General features: G+C 37.2%; 1 protein-coding gene across 1 annotated transcript in view; it reads left to right on the plus strand.

Annotated features, from left to right (window-relative positions):
- Positions 1-823: 823 nt before the first annotated feature.
- Positions 824-13724, plus strand: part of LOC145663202 (acyl-CoA Delta-9 desaturase-like) — a 66268-nt gene continuing 53367 nt past the window's right edge. Inside the window, exon 1 of the mRNA XM_081729552.1 lies at positions 824-966. The gene's annotated coding sequence lies outside the window, so the exon portion shown is untranslated. The remainder of the gene's footprint in view (positions 967-13724) is intronic.

The following is a 13724-nucleotide window of genomic DNA, read 5'->3' on the forward strand; positions in this document are numbered from 1 at the left end:
AGTCCCAGAGCACCCATGTAGTTGGCGCCTATGCCTGGAACCCTGAACACCAAAGGCGCACGAGCTCGCTACTAGACTAATGGAGAGGGCTGGAATCAAACTCGAGACCACACCCTAAGAAATGATAAGTGTAAACCATCAGGTTACAAGAGCATCCTGCCTGACTAAAGGAAACAAACCAATTGTGACCATCAAAATGAGAAATCCAAGACTTTTTCTTTTCACCAACCTAATTACTCGTATCCTATTACTCTCATTTCAAATTTTACTGCCGCACGGCTCTTTCATTATGAAGGGATTACCGCATCGGTATTAACCAGATAAATCTGACGAAGATGAATCCAGCTGGAACAAGGTGAAGGACCCCGTTTATTGGAGATATTGCTGGCACGTGAGCGTTCTAGTATTGAATCGGACACGTGTGACCACGGCATAAGAATTCTTTTCTTAGAAAAGAACAAAAACTGGTGCAAAAAAAAGAACAAAAAGGTTGGATGACATTCTACATGTGTTATTGCGTGCGTCTGGTTATGCACCTACGTCATATGTGGTTTATGTGTGAAGATTTGTTCCAGAGTGATAGTGAAAGAAAGAAAAAAAAGTGACATAACACGGCGCACGCACCATATAACGTGTTATTTTGAACGCACCACCTCCTTCGTGGCTGTGGGTTTATGATGAAATGCTGTTTCCTTCACCGCGCCAATCGCAAGGGATGCTGGGAATCAATGAAAGTAGTGTCCCACATATCTTGTGCTTCCTGATCTGTGCCACCACCTCTCTTGCCTCAGAGAGCGAACCATTAGCCTTCTATCACCCACCCCCTACGCAACTATAAAGGAACAACAATACTCACTCTGCCTTTCAGTGTACTTACCTTCACTTCAACAATCACATACTTTTCGGTTTCACTACAAAAGGAATTCCAAGATTAATTGTTCAATAATTAATTGTCAGTGACAAAAGGTGAGTTCACATCAATCATTTTTATTCTTACAAGCTCTTGTCTCACTTACAATGGAAACTGTTACTTTGTAATCGTTCCTGGAACGACGGGGATTCTCCAGGAATCGGATTCAGTCTTCTGTTCTCCCGGATACATTAATGTTTCCCGGAATAACTCTTACTAATATTAGCGGTGTACTTTGTCAGTTTTCATTGGTGCTCTCGGATCCCGTTTCAAATCCGATTTCGGGAACCAACTTAGTGATATATCTCAATTGTATTCAAAAAGAAGAAGAAGAAGAAGATAGACTATCTTCGATTGACCGCTGGCGGATCTATCCCGAGTTGAGTTGATTTTGAGTTTAACGTCCCGTTCAGCAGCGAGGCTATATGAGACGTGGACCTACTGATTAACGTGGAATCCGAACCACATGAGCTCCCGCCGGGAATCGAACCCGGGTCTTCCATGCCAAAGGCGCATACGCTAACCGCTTAGCCACGGAGGAGCTCGGGATCTATCCCGAGGCTGGGGGGCCTAAGTCCTCCAGTTTTTTGATTGACAAAAATAATTTACGCTATTATTTATATATTATAGTAAACTCATGATATACATATCATGGTCTGGGTTTTGGCGCTCCCCCCTCAGTTTTTATCTTCTAGATCCGCCACTGGAATTGCTAGGTCCAAACTTAAATTTCATTCATTCATTTATTTTTAATTAATTTTAGCTTTGTTGAGTATTGAGGTCATCCTTTGGGGCCACGGTGGCTCAGTGACAGAGTGATTACTTCTGGTGCAAGAGGTCCTTGGTTCGATTCCATGTCATGTGATTTTGTGGTGGACTACATCGTGTCCGTGGGTTTTTCTCGGAAGTCTCCTACATTCTCATTCCACTAATTGTCTCATAATCATTCATTTCCATTAATCATCAGTTTCTTTTACCCTGAACTCTTTTACCCTATACTTCTTAAACTAGGAGACCTGGGTTCAACTCCAGGCGGGACCTCATGTGTTTCGGATTCCATGTTAAGCTAGGTCCAAGTCTTATATAGCCTCGCCGCTGAAAGGAAAGCTAAACTGACAATCTAATAAAATCAAAAGTCTTTTAGCCTACATTTTTATGTATCCGTGCGAAGTAAAAGTTTGTTTCATTTTAGTTTTCTCCGTCAACTTAGCTTTCTAAGTCCACTGGTTTATACAGCGATATATTCATCTGATTTTCCTAAAAATCAAAAGAAAAAGTTAATGATTGAATTTTACTGATTTTCTGTTCAGGTTTCATTAATGTCCATTCCTCTTTGAAAATCAATTTGAATTATGTATAAATTAATTAATACTTAAATATGATTTAGAAATATTAAGGTTAAACCAGAATTCAACTTTCGCAAAGAAAGGAACATTTAAACAATTTTAAAGATGTCACTAAAATTAATCCATTCAAATACCTGTTCATTTCAACAATTTTATTTATTGGATTAAAAGATTCAATATATTTAAAGCAAAAAATTTTCTTGTAGGTCTTATATCTGGAGAACTGCATATAGTGTTGCCAAACCCAGACTATCACTTACCTCAGTATAATATGCTTATTCCGTAGAAAATACGAATTTAGGGGCCGTTCAAAATTTTTGTGGCCCCTAATCCAAAAGCTAATTATTGGCCAAGATCACAATCTTTTGATCCATTTTTGGATCCTTCCTAAAATTCTTATTTATTTATTTTTTTAACAAAACTCTCAATCGACTACAACTCACCTTCTGTTGGAGTATTTCGTGGTCTAGACCCGAAGGTTACCATCAAATCCTAAAGAAATTTATGTGGGACCACCGCAAAGGTATGCTTATTCAATAAATAAATAAATAAAAATAAAAAATAAAGTCACTGCCTCTATATCGAAGCCGTATCAACATAACCATAATATATATATATATATATATATATATATATATATATATATATATATATATAGTTGGACCCCGATAACTCGAGTTTCTTGATAACTCGAAATTTTTTTACATTCCCTTGAACTCTTCATAACACTCAAACTTAAAATTACCTTTGTAACTCGAATGTTTAAAAATTGCAACCTCGATAAGTCGAATTTTAAGGGTTTTGTAATAATATTTAAAAACTTCGGTAACTCGAACTTTCATTTCTTGCGAACCTCTATTAGTCGAAGTTTACCTCTATAAGTCGAATTACTCTTGATGTGACCTCGACAACTCGAAGGTATAGCTAAGGACTGCGGTGGCTCATTGGTAGACCGTTCACCTCCGGTGCATGCGGTCTCGGGTTCAAACCCTTCTCCCGCCAAGTGAACTTTGTGGTCGACAAACATTATGTGCGTGGGTTTTCTCGGGATTCTCCCGTTTCCTCCCACCTTCTACATTTCACCATTTCATTCATTTCTCATCACCACCGTCCCCTTTAGTCTAGCCGACGTAAACTAGAGACATAAAACTTAAATACTTCATTTCGAAGCGATAGCTCTATGCTTTTATGTCATTCTCATTGTTGCTAATGTGCACCGTAATTCTGTGTCACTCCTATCCAGTATTCTGTTGTTAGTATTCATTTTATTTACTTAGGAACTTGTAATTTAGGAACTTGCATATCTTCAAGTTATAGAGGAATGAATAAAACTTTGAGTTATAGAGGTTGAATGAATAAAACTTTGAGTTATAGAGGTTGAATGAATAAAACTTTGAGTTATAGAGGTTGAATGAATAAAACTTTGAGTTATAGAGGTTGAATGAATAAAACTTTGAGTTATAGAGGTTGAATGAATAAAACTTTTGAGTTATAGAGGTTGAATGAATAAAACTTTGAGTTATAGAGGTTGAATGAATAAAACTTTGAGTTATAGAGGTTGAATGAATAAAACTTTGAGTTATAGAGGTTGAATGAATAAAACTTTTAGTTATAGAGATTGAATGAATAAAACTTTGAGTTATAGAGATTGAATGAATAAAACTTTGAGTTATAGGGGTTGAATGAATAAAACTTTGAGTTATAGAGGTTGAATGAATAAAACTTTGAGTTATAGAGGTTGAATGAATAAAACTTTGAGTTATAGAGATTGAATGAATAAAACTTTGAGTTATAGAGGTTGAATGAATAAAACTTTGAGTTATAGAGGTTGAATGAATAAAACTTTGAGTTATAGAGGTTAAATGAATAAAACTTTTAGTTATAGCGGTTGAATGAATAAAACTTTGAGTTATAGAGGTTGAATGAATAAAACTTTTAGTTATAGAGGTTGAATGAATAGAACTTTTAGTTATAGAGATTGAATGAATAAAACTTTGAGTTATAGGGGTTATATAATTATTTTTTATTAGGAAACCAGAACCTCTCTATGTCGAATTTTTATTGTACCTACCTTTATAATTCGAACCTTGATTACTCGAAAAACTCGATATCTCGAATTGTTATCTATTCCCTTAAGCTTCGAGTTATCGACATCTCACTGTATATATAATTAGGTTGAATGCAGAACCTTTTCCTTTTATTTTCAAATCGGTTGAAAAGAGAAAAATCCTTTACCAATTAACTCATTGAACTAAAAATGGCGGCTCAACACCGTTAATTAAAAAGATATTAGCACTCCTTGCTGGTCTAGTGGGTACCATGCGCTCTTTCAGTGCATGTGGTTCCGGATTCTATTCCCAGTAGAAGACTATTTGAATGCATTATCATGGTTTGGATTTTACCTTAAATTATAGTTCGATGTCTTATATATAGGGTGTCTCAAAAGTCCCCTGACAAAAACTCTGTTATTATCAGAGTTACAACAAAATGTAAGAGGAAAAGCCGTCTCCAAATATGATGTTTTCAATCTGAAGTGATTTTTTTTTTTAATTGGACGAGCCGTTTGAGCTGTAAACTCTTTATGCTCTCAATGTTAGATTAAAATGCAACGGTGCCATTCACCAGGAGGTGGATAATGTAAGACAGTGGAATGGGGGCATGTTTGAAATGGGGGCTGGTCATCGACACATTAGCGTAAAAGATAGTAACTTCATGCACTTATGTTGTGGATCAAGGTAAATGGCAACGTTTCATTTTCATTTAACATTGGCGCATAAAGAGTGTACAATCCAAACGGCTCGTCCGATTAAAAAAAAAAAAAAGTTTCTTAACTCTCGATTGAAAACATTATATTTGGAGACGGTTTTCCCTCTTACATTTTGTTGCAACTCTGATAATAAGAGTTACCCTGTGTGAGGGGATTTTTGAGACACCCTGTAGCCTAAGTGCTGGAAAGGGACGATAAACTTCAACTAACAACATCAACCAACGGATATTGGCAGTTGCAATAGTTAAATACGAGTTACTTAACTGATTGTTTAAATAACAATTCGATAAAATTTCAGATTCAGATTCAATATATACTAAATCTGTAACTATGATAATGTCATCGGCGTGGAAGTCTCGACTTCTGTTCTCGATTGGAATTGGTGTGCTTCGAACTCCATGTGAAGCTGTAGTTCTGCGTTTTACATGCTTTGATGCTGATCGCAACTCTAAGCTCCAAAACAACCAAGCGTTATTTTACATTTTCCTGAAATTATGCAAGATATTGCTGTATTCTGTTAAAATCTCCTTGGAATTTAGAATTGAGAAATGAAATGAAATCTTTCAGTTTAACGTCCCTCGATTATGATCATTAGGCGAAGGGAGATGATGATTAAGGCAAGTGAATGACGATGGAAGAATAGGTGAAATGAGAAAGTGGGAGAAAACGGGAGTACTCCGAGAAAATCCACCGACACAATATTGTTCAACACAACATCACAAACTTACTTGGCCGGGGATCGATCAAGGGACCCCACGTACCAGGGTAATCGCTCTACCACTGAGCTACCGTGCCCCCAAAGATTTACTGAAATAAACAATGAACGTGTATACTTTAATTACATACTTGCTGAAATGTCCATTCTTTGCACGGGAAGAATAGGTTTGTAGGAATTATTTGAACACCCTTCTGGGTTATATTTCAATGAAAATCTAGCGGTAGTTACCCAATTAACTTCTTACCCAGTGAGAGTTTGAGCCACATAACCTGTTTTCGATTTTTCTTTTCTTTCTTTTTACAACACTTTCCATTAGAACTCGCCTACACAAACTTTCAACCATGGACGCCTGCAACTAGGGGAAAGAAATCACGGGACAGTTATCCTTCCTTTCATTTTCCAAAGAGGTTTGTTTCTTCGATATATATGTCCAAACGTATACTAATTTGAGTACTCTACCACTATAATTAGAAATATATTTTCTATGCTTAATAAAGTTAAGCAATACGCAGATAAGAAATATTTTATACAAAATATTAAATGCATTCGTGCTGTTCACATTCCGACATTTTCAAGTTTCGGTTTAAAAGAAAAAAAAAGAACCAGTTTTTGGAAAACCGAAACCAGTATCTCGGTTTCAAATTCAAACACCGAAACCGATTTTCGTTTGCAGAAACCAAAACTGATTTTTGGGTTTCAAAAACGAAAACAAATTTTTCAGTTTTGAAAACCCAAACCGATTTTCGTTTTTTCAAATCAAATATCTGTTATAAAATAATCAAAACTGAAGTTCGGTTTTGAAATAGTAAAATGCTTTCAAAACCCCACAACCACTGGCAATTTTCGTCATACCTCCATTACAAAAATAGTTTCAGGGGTCACAATGGCTCAGTAGTTGAGTGCTTAATACCAGGCTCGTATCCAGGGGGTTCTAGGGAGGCCGGACCCCCCTAAATTTTTATTGGTTCCCCTAAAATTTTCACACTAGGCTTGCAAATGAACTATAATATGGTCATGAACTATATATTACTGTTGGATCGAGCCCCCCTAACGTCTAACGGATTCCCCTGCATTTTTGGGCTGGCTACCGGCCTTCCGTTTCCTTCCACTTTCTCATTCCACCAATTCTTCCATCATCATTCACTTGCCTTAATCATCGTCTCCCTTAGCCTAAGAGGCATAATCGTGAAATCGTCAAAGATGTCATTTCATTTTCATTTTTACAAAAATAGTTTCACGCCAATAAGGATGCTCCAATTAAAATGAACGGTATTTCTTTTCTTTCTATTTCTTTAAGATGACCATTCAGTTCTCTCTTGGCTAAACGGTTAGCGTACGCACCTTTTGCGTGGGAAATCCGGATTCGATTCCCGGCGGGAGCTCATGACCTCATGTTAAGCTGTAGCTCCACGTCTCATATAGCATCACTGTTGAAACGAACGCTAAACTTAAAATCAAATCAAATCAAATTAAGGCGTTTTCGATATGATTCATGTATTTCTTTAACATAGCATAACCCTTCTCCCACAAGTTTGACCCCTTCCCCCTCCGTTTCTTATGGCGCTCAGCCGGTATAACTTTGCACATACACATATTTTTACATCCTCTATCAGGTGTACTATGTCCCATTCCGCAAATCGATTCATCCATTTGGACCCTTTACTTATCAGTTGCAACAAACAAGGATTAATATCAGATAAGATAATCATTTTTTTTTTATCTTTGGATAAGAATCTTACGTTGTTGCACTAATAGTAAGAATGGATTAATTTATCCACGAATAATAATAAGTTTCAAAAAATATGACGTTTACGACATGACGTCATGCAATATCAGACATCTGATTGGCTAAGAAAAAAGCATAGCTCCGTTTCTCAAAATTTGCTCTATCGAGTTTTGAAAAACCGGTCCTCAATTGTAAACTGATTCAGGTCACATGTGGTAACTTTGGTACTAGATATGGAGAGAAAGAAAGACATCTGATTGGCTAAGAAAAAAGCATAGCTCCGTTTCTCAAAATTTGCTCTATCGAGTTTTGAAAAACCGGTCCTCAATTGTAAACTGATTCAGGTCACATGTGGTAACTTTGGTACTAGATATGGAGAGAAAGAAAGCTAAGTTCAAAACGCGATTTCGAAATCCGAAAGTGAAAATTGGTTTTGAAAACCGAAACCCAAAATCGATTTGGGAAACCAAAATCGAAGATTGCTTTTGAAAACCGAAACTCCCTCCCCCTTAGACTCTTGATTATGAAATCAGCAAGAGTGTGTAAAGATGATATACCAATCTACAGAAGACATTGACCCGAACAAAATTCGGGTAAATTCGAATTCAAGGTAAATTCGAATGTGTAATTTTCCGTCAAATCGTTAAAACTATTTTTTATGACGCTAAAAGCATGTCACTCGTTACCAATAATAATTGTCAACTTTTATTCTCTGGAGTAGATTATTCATTTGTGTACTCTCTACGCGCTATATGAAAAAATACGCTGTTAACTGGAAGGTTATATCTACAGAGTGATCACAAAGTTCTGTTACCCCTTATCGCGTGTCCACATATTCATAGATGGTTACATTGTATTAATATGGGATCATGGCAGATGACAACTTTAAGGTAGTGTAACTATTCTTTACTATTTATTCCAGAATGTCTGTGTGTAGACCATCGTTTCCATAACAGAGTATGATTCTTCTCCATGTACGAAGTGAAATTCTCCTCAACATTGATGGCGTGATAGCAGTACATGAACGTCAAACTGATCCTTACGTTCGTCAACTGTCTCGTAACGTGTGGCAGCAACCTTTCCTTTAATGAATTCCCCACAATGCATTACCGCAAGATGACAGATCAGGACCTCGGGGAGGCAACACCAAAGGTACAGGCGAATGGACAGAACCATGTCCAGTCTATTTACCAGGAAATACCTCATTGACGTATTCTCTAACAGCAATAGGATAATTTACTGGTCCTCCATCCTGCTGGAACCATACACGACCGAGCAGTCCCGATCTTGCTGGTATGGAATAAACCAGTTACGTAACATGGTGAAATATGCAATGTGATTCACAAATCTATCAAAGCAATATGGACCTACCAAGAGGGTTGAAGACATTGCAGCCCCAGATCATGACATGTGGTTGATTGTGTTCAAATTCTTCATAAAAATGTGGGTTTTCTTTACTCCAGAAATAGACGTTTCTGGCTTTTTCACTGCGATATATTGTACACTTATCCGAGAAAAATACTTTCCTCCTTGAAGGAAGAGTTTTAAAGACATCGGGCACTCGCCCACAAGCAAGCTAACGTTTTTGCATGTCACTATCACTCAATTAGTTTACAAATGAAGGTTTAAATGCCTTTAACTGCAAATCCTTCTTCATATGTTTTTGTAATGTTAAAGAAGGAACACCCAATTCCTCTGACCGCATACGAATGGACTTTTTTTTTTTTTTTTTTTTTTTTAAATCAACGTTCGACAGATGCTGCAGTCTTCACTCACGTTTCCAGTCGTGTTGATGGTCGTCCTGAGAAAAGCTTATGCAACCAGTTGCAAAGAGCTTTTTCTCCCACCCTAAAATTGTTGGCTTTGGAGGGAAAGATTTCTGATCACGCTGAATATCTCTCATTGATTTTTCTGTTTGTGGTCGTTCGTGAGCTCACTTGCTCATTACGATTTGTTCTTCCATGGTGTAAGTGAATTCATCACCCATGATTTACATTTACATCAGCACCTCCAACAATAACAAACAATAATTCATTAACATCTAGGTAAAACATAGGAGATACTAAGTTTAGATGTATACCAGGACCTGCAACAATATGAAACAGCAACTAATTAGCATCACTGTAATACCTACGGGGTAACGGGACTTTGTGATCACTCTGTATGTTGTTTGTTATTTTAACCGTGACACACGGTCAAATTCTAACAATGACAGAGCTCATCCGTTGCTAAGCGGTTAGCGTACGCGCCTATGGCGTGGGAGACAAGGGTTCGATTCCCGGCGGGAGCTCATGTGGTTCGGATTCCACGTTAATCAGTAGGTATACTTCTCATATAGCCTGGCTGCTGAACGGGACGTTAAACTCAAAATCAACTCAACTAACAATGACACAGACATTTCTAACAATGATATTGCTAACAGTAAACACGTATTACATGTGATACATATCTCTATATATGCTATCGTCATTTGAATAATCTTCATTTTATTAAATTATATGATCTATCATTTATATAATTTGAGTTACTCAAGCATAGTGCATGATACTGGATTCACTTGAGCTTATATTTTGTCTGTATTTTTGGAATACTGTTCAACATAAGAATACCACAAAAGCAAACCTTGAGAACCACGTTTTTAGGAACGTTGTTTTAGACGGTGAAATGTAGAATGCAGCAATAAGTAACAAAGCACCGAACTGAGGGCCTAATCCTCTATGGAGTAACTAACAATAACTAGCATCGCACGAATTACGTATGTGTTATCATTAATGAAAGTATTTAATTGCATTTTAAAAAGATATTTCAAAAGTCCAGGATCTTTTCTGATTTCGTATTAAGTATTTGAATTATCAAAATGAAAATGAAATGAAATCTTTAACCTTTACGTCTCACGATTCTGCCGGCTGGGCTAAAGGAGACGATGATAATGAAAAATGAAGGAAATTGTGGAATGAAGAAAGTGGGAGGAAACGGTAGAGCCCCGAGAAAACCCCCACACACGGTATTTGTCCACCATAAAGTTCACTTGGCGCGAGCTGGGATCGAACCAAGGACCCCTGCAACAGAGGTGAATATTATATCACTGAGTCACCGCGACCCCTTTAATTATCAAATTCATGGATGAATCCCCTACATGTGGAGCTAATATAAATAAAATGACAACATATCATTTCAAATTTGTATATTGTTTTGTAAGATTTTTGTGGGATTTCAAAACATTACAGGGAACAATGCTCATTCCTCAAGCAGTGTTCGCACGCCTATACTGAATGGTTTAATTTTCCAATTCCTAGCATTTTACAATATCTTTTGGATGTTTATTACTTTCCTTACAAATAAAAATTAGTGGATAACACAGTAAATACACTTAAAACCTATTAAATGGGCGTATTATCACAGAGATTAAAAAAAATATTCTTAATCTAAGTAATGGAGGTGTGAAGTAAACCGGAAGATAGGTGTAAAAGCCTCAACATCACGAGCATTCAAGGACAATTTATTGATACAACAAAACGGCGGATGACACACTTTCTCCGTCTATGGGATTATAAAATGTAATTACAATCCTGTTACATCACACAGTACATGATTCCTCCTGCTTGTGAAAAACGCATGTGTAACCTTTTGATGAATTACTTAACCACAATGGAATGATTAATTTATTTTGACAGTTTGCAAATTTCTTCTTAACGCTGCATCACTTTCTATTCATTTGAGTCGTTTCTTCTTCCTCTTCTTTTCTATTTGCAATTATCATCAGCACAAGAGATAAGAACAGAGATCCGAAAAACACGACTCCAGCTGAGAGAAAGGCTTACAAATAGACGAATTATCTTGGTCTACGATTACTCTACAGGATATAATGACGTAGTGTTGTAGAACACTTGCTAATTTTTTCCCTTCATTTATATAGACAGTGATTTTTTTCTTTCTTCTTTGACATGGATTCCAATCTTAACGGTTTGAATTTACTCATTTCTTCTTCAAATCTACGAGGGGGAGTCCGAAAATAACTTTCCCCAGGCGACTGTGGACAGAGGTAGGGATGCAAGACCAAAAATAGCATGTGACATTATAGATTAGATGTACCTTTATTTTTCCACATAAGTACCACATATATTGAGACATTTGTCATACGGGTCTATAAGCTTCAAAAACAAACCCTTCCAGGAAAAATTCAAGGTTCTGAATACGGAAGAAGAGTCGAACACCTTCTGTGACTTCAGCATTGCTTCCAAAGCGCCTGCCGCCCAGAGTCTTCTTCAAAGCCGGAAACAGATGGAAGTCACTGGGTGCGAGATCAGGACTGTATGGTGGATGGGCAAGGCGCCCTCACCCAAGAGTTGCAATATGGTTTTGCATTGCTGTCACTAAACGTGGTCTCGCATTGTCATCCAACAACAGAACACCAGAAGTGACTTCCACGAGGCGGTTATGGATTTCTGCTCCCGAAACGCCACGTACTTATTCATAGCTGACAACCGCTCGCACTCCCTCCTTTGACCACGACGTCAAAACACGCCTTCTTTCCATAGCTACCAGGCTCAGACTAAAAGACTCGTCTCCGCTTTGCGCAGGCGCTACGACAGCACCATCTGTAGTATCACGGGCGAACGATACCCATTTGTGTCTGGGTGTGTTGCGAGTGCAACCTCTGTCTTGTTTCGCCCATTGGTGTTCGCTTTCCTGGGCAAAACGATAGAAAAACTTATTTTCGGAATCTCCCTCCTATTTAAATTTTCAAATCAGTGTGCTTCACAAAAATTTTGTTTTCTTATACAGGGCAAGTCAAAATGATGGACCCAATTTCAGAAATGTATTCTGTAAAATCTTATAAACATATGTTATTGTGAGACATGTGCTACGTAAAGTGAACTGTCAAAGATTTCTTCAAACACATCTCAAGTGTTTTATTTGAGCACACATCATGGCGATATTGTAGTCTATCTCCTGCCAAACAGACAGATCTCTGTTGTCCAGTCAACTCCAGTTTTTTTAAGGGGCGTAATCACTGCGAAATTAACAATACCGCTAATTTTACAATAATTATTTGACATCTTCTAAGAAGGAAAAGATAATCGAAATGTGGAACAAGACCGTGCTAGACAATATTATTTTGCATGAGATACCCCATTTAGAAACGCTAAAATAAATGTCGATTTTCTAAATGATTAGAAATCGAAAGCAGAAAAGCGAATCGTAATAACGGTATCTCATGTAAAATAATATTGTCTAGAGACGACGATTATCCCTGTTAGCTTAGGCCTAGGGAGACGATGATTAGAGGAAATGAATGATGATGGAATAATTGGTGGAATGAGAAATTGGAAGGAAACGGGAGCACCCCGACAAAACCCACGGACACAATGTTGTCGTCCACAAATTTACTTGGCAGGGGATCGAAACAGAGGCCCCACGCACCAAGGGCGCCGATCTTGGGGGCCCGAGCCCCCCCCAAAGCTCATGTGTGCCCCCTATTGTATTTGTGAATACACAATATTTGGCATAATTTGAGTGCAATTTGTCTTAAAATCTTCACATATACACCTTCTGCATCTGAATGCCCCCCCCCAAAAAAAAATTACAGAGAAATCGGCGCCCTTGTCACTCACCAGAAGTAAGCACTCTACCACTGAGCCGCTGTTATAAAACTATTGAATTCGTAAAGCTCGTAAGTTTATTGTACTTTCACACTGTGAAATGAAATTCACTTGTTCGAAATTTAAATTAAAATTCCCGTGTTAAATTTACTAATTCGTCTTTAGCTATTGACATGTTACAACAAGTGATATATTGCTTAATTCTTAACAGGAAGTTGTTATTCGTTTTTTTATGATATTACTGTACAAATACTGTAGCGGTACATCCCAATTATCCACTTTCTCTCCTGTAATTTATTAGTAAGCAAGAAAGAAATTTGAAATTTTGATCCATTCTCTCTAACGATCGTTTGGTAATAAACGACTGAAAGACTTCCCGGCCCAAGATGCCAAAGAATAAAGGTTAAGAAAGCTTTTCATTTTACTTTCAGATGAACAAAAAATATATTTTCACCTTTGTCTATAGAGACTATAAAAAAAAATTGCGAATCATGATACAAGACATAAAAAATGGAAATAAAAAAAAAGTGTTTCTTCCTTTACATTAACATTAAGCCAAAGTAAACTGTAGCCACAGGTAAATTGCATTAAGATGGTGGACTCTAAGTAATGGTATTTTGCAATAGTATTCAAGCATTTACTTTCCTTTTAGTC

The sequence above is a fragment of the Thermobia domestica genome, chromosome 10, assembly GCF_964235325.1.
Source record: "Thermobia domestica chromosome 10, izTheDome1.hap1.1, whole genome shotgun sequence".
NCBI classification, from domain to species: Eukaryota; Metazoa; Arthropoda; class Insecta; order Zygentoma; family Lepismatidae; genus Thermobia; species Thermobia domestica.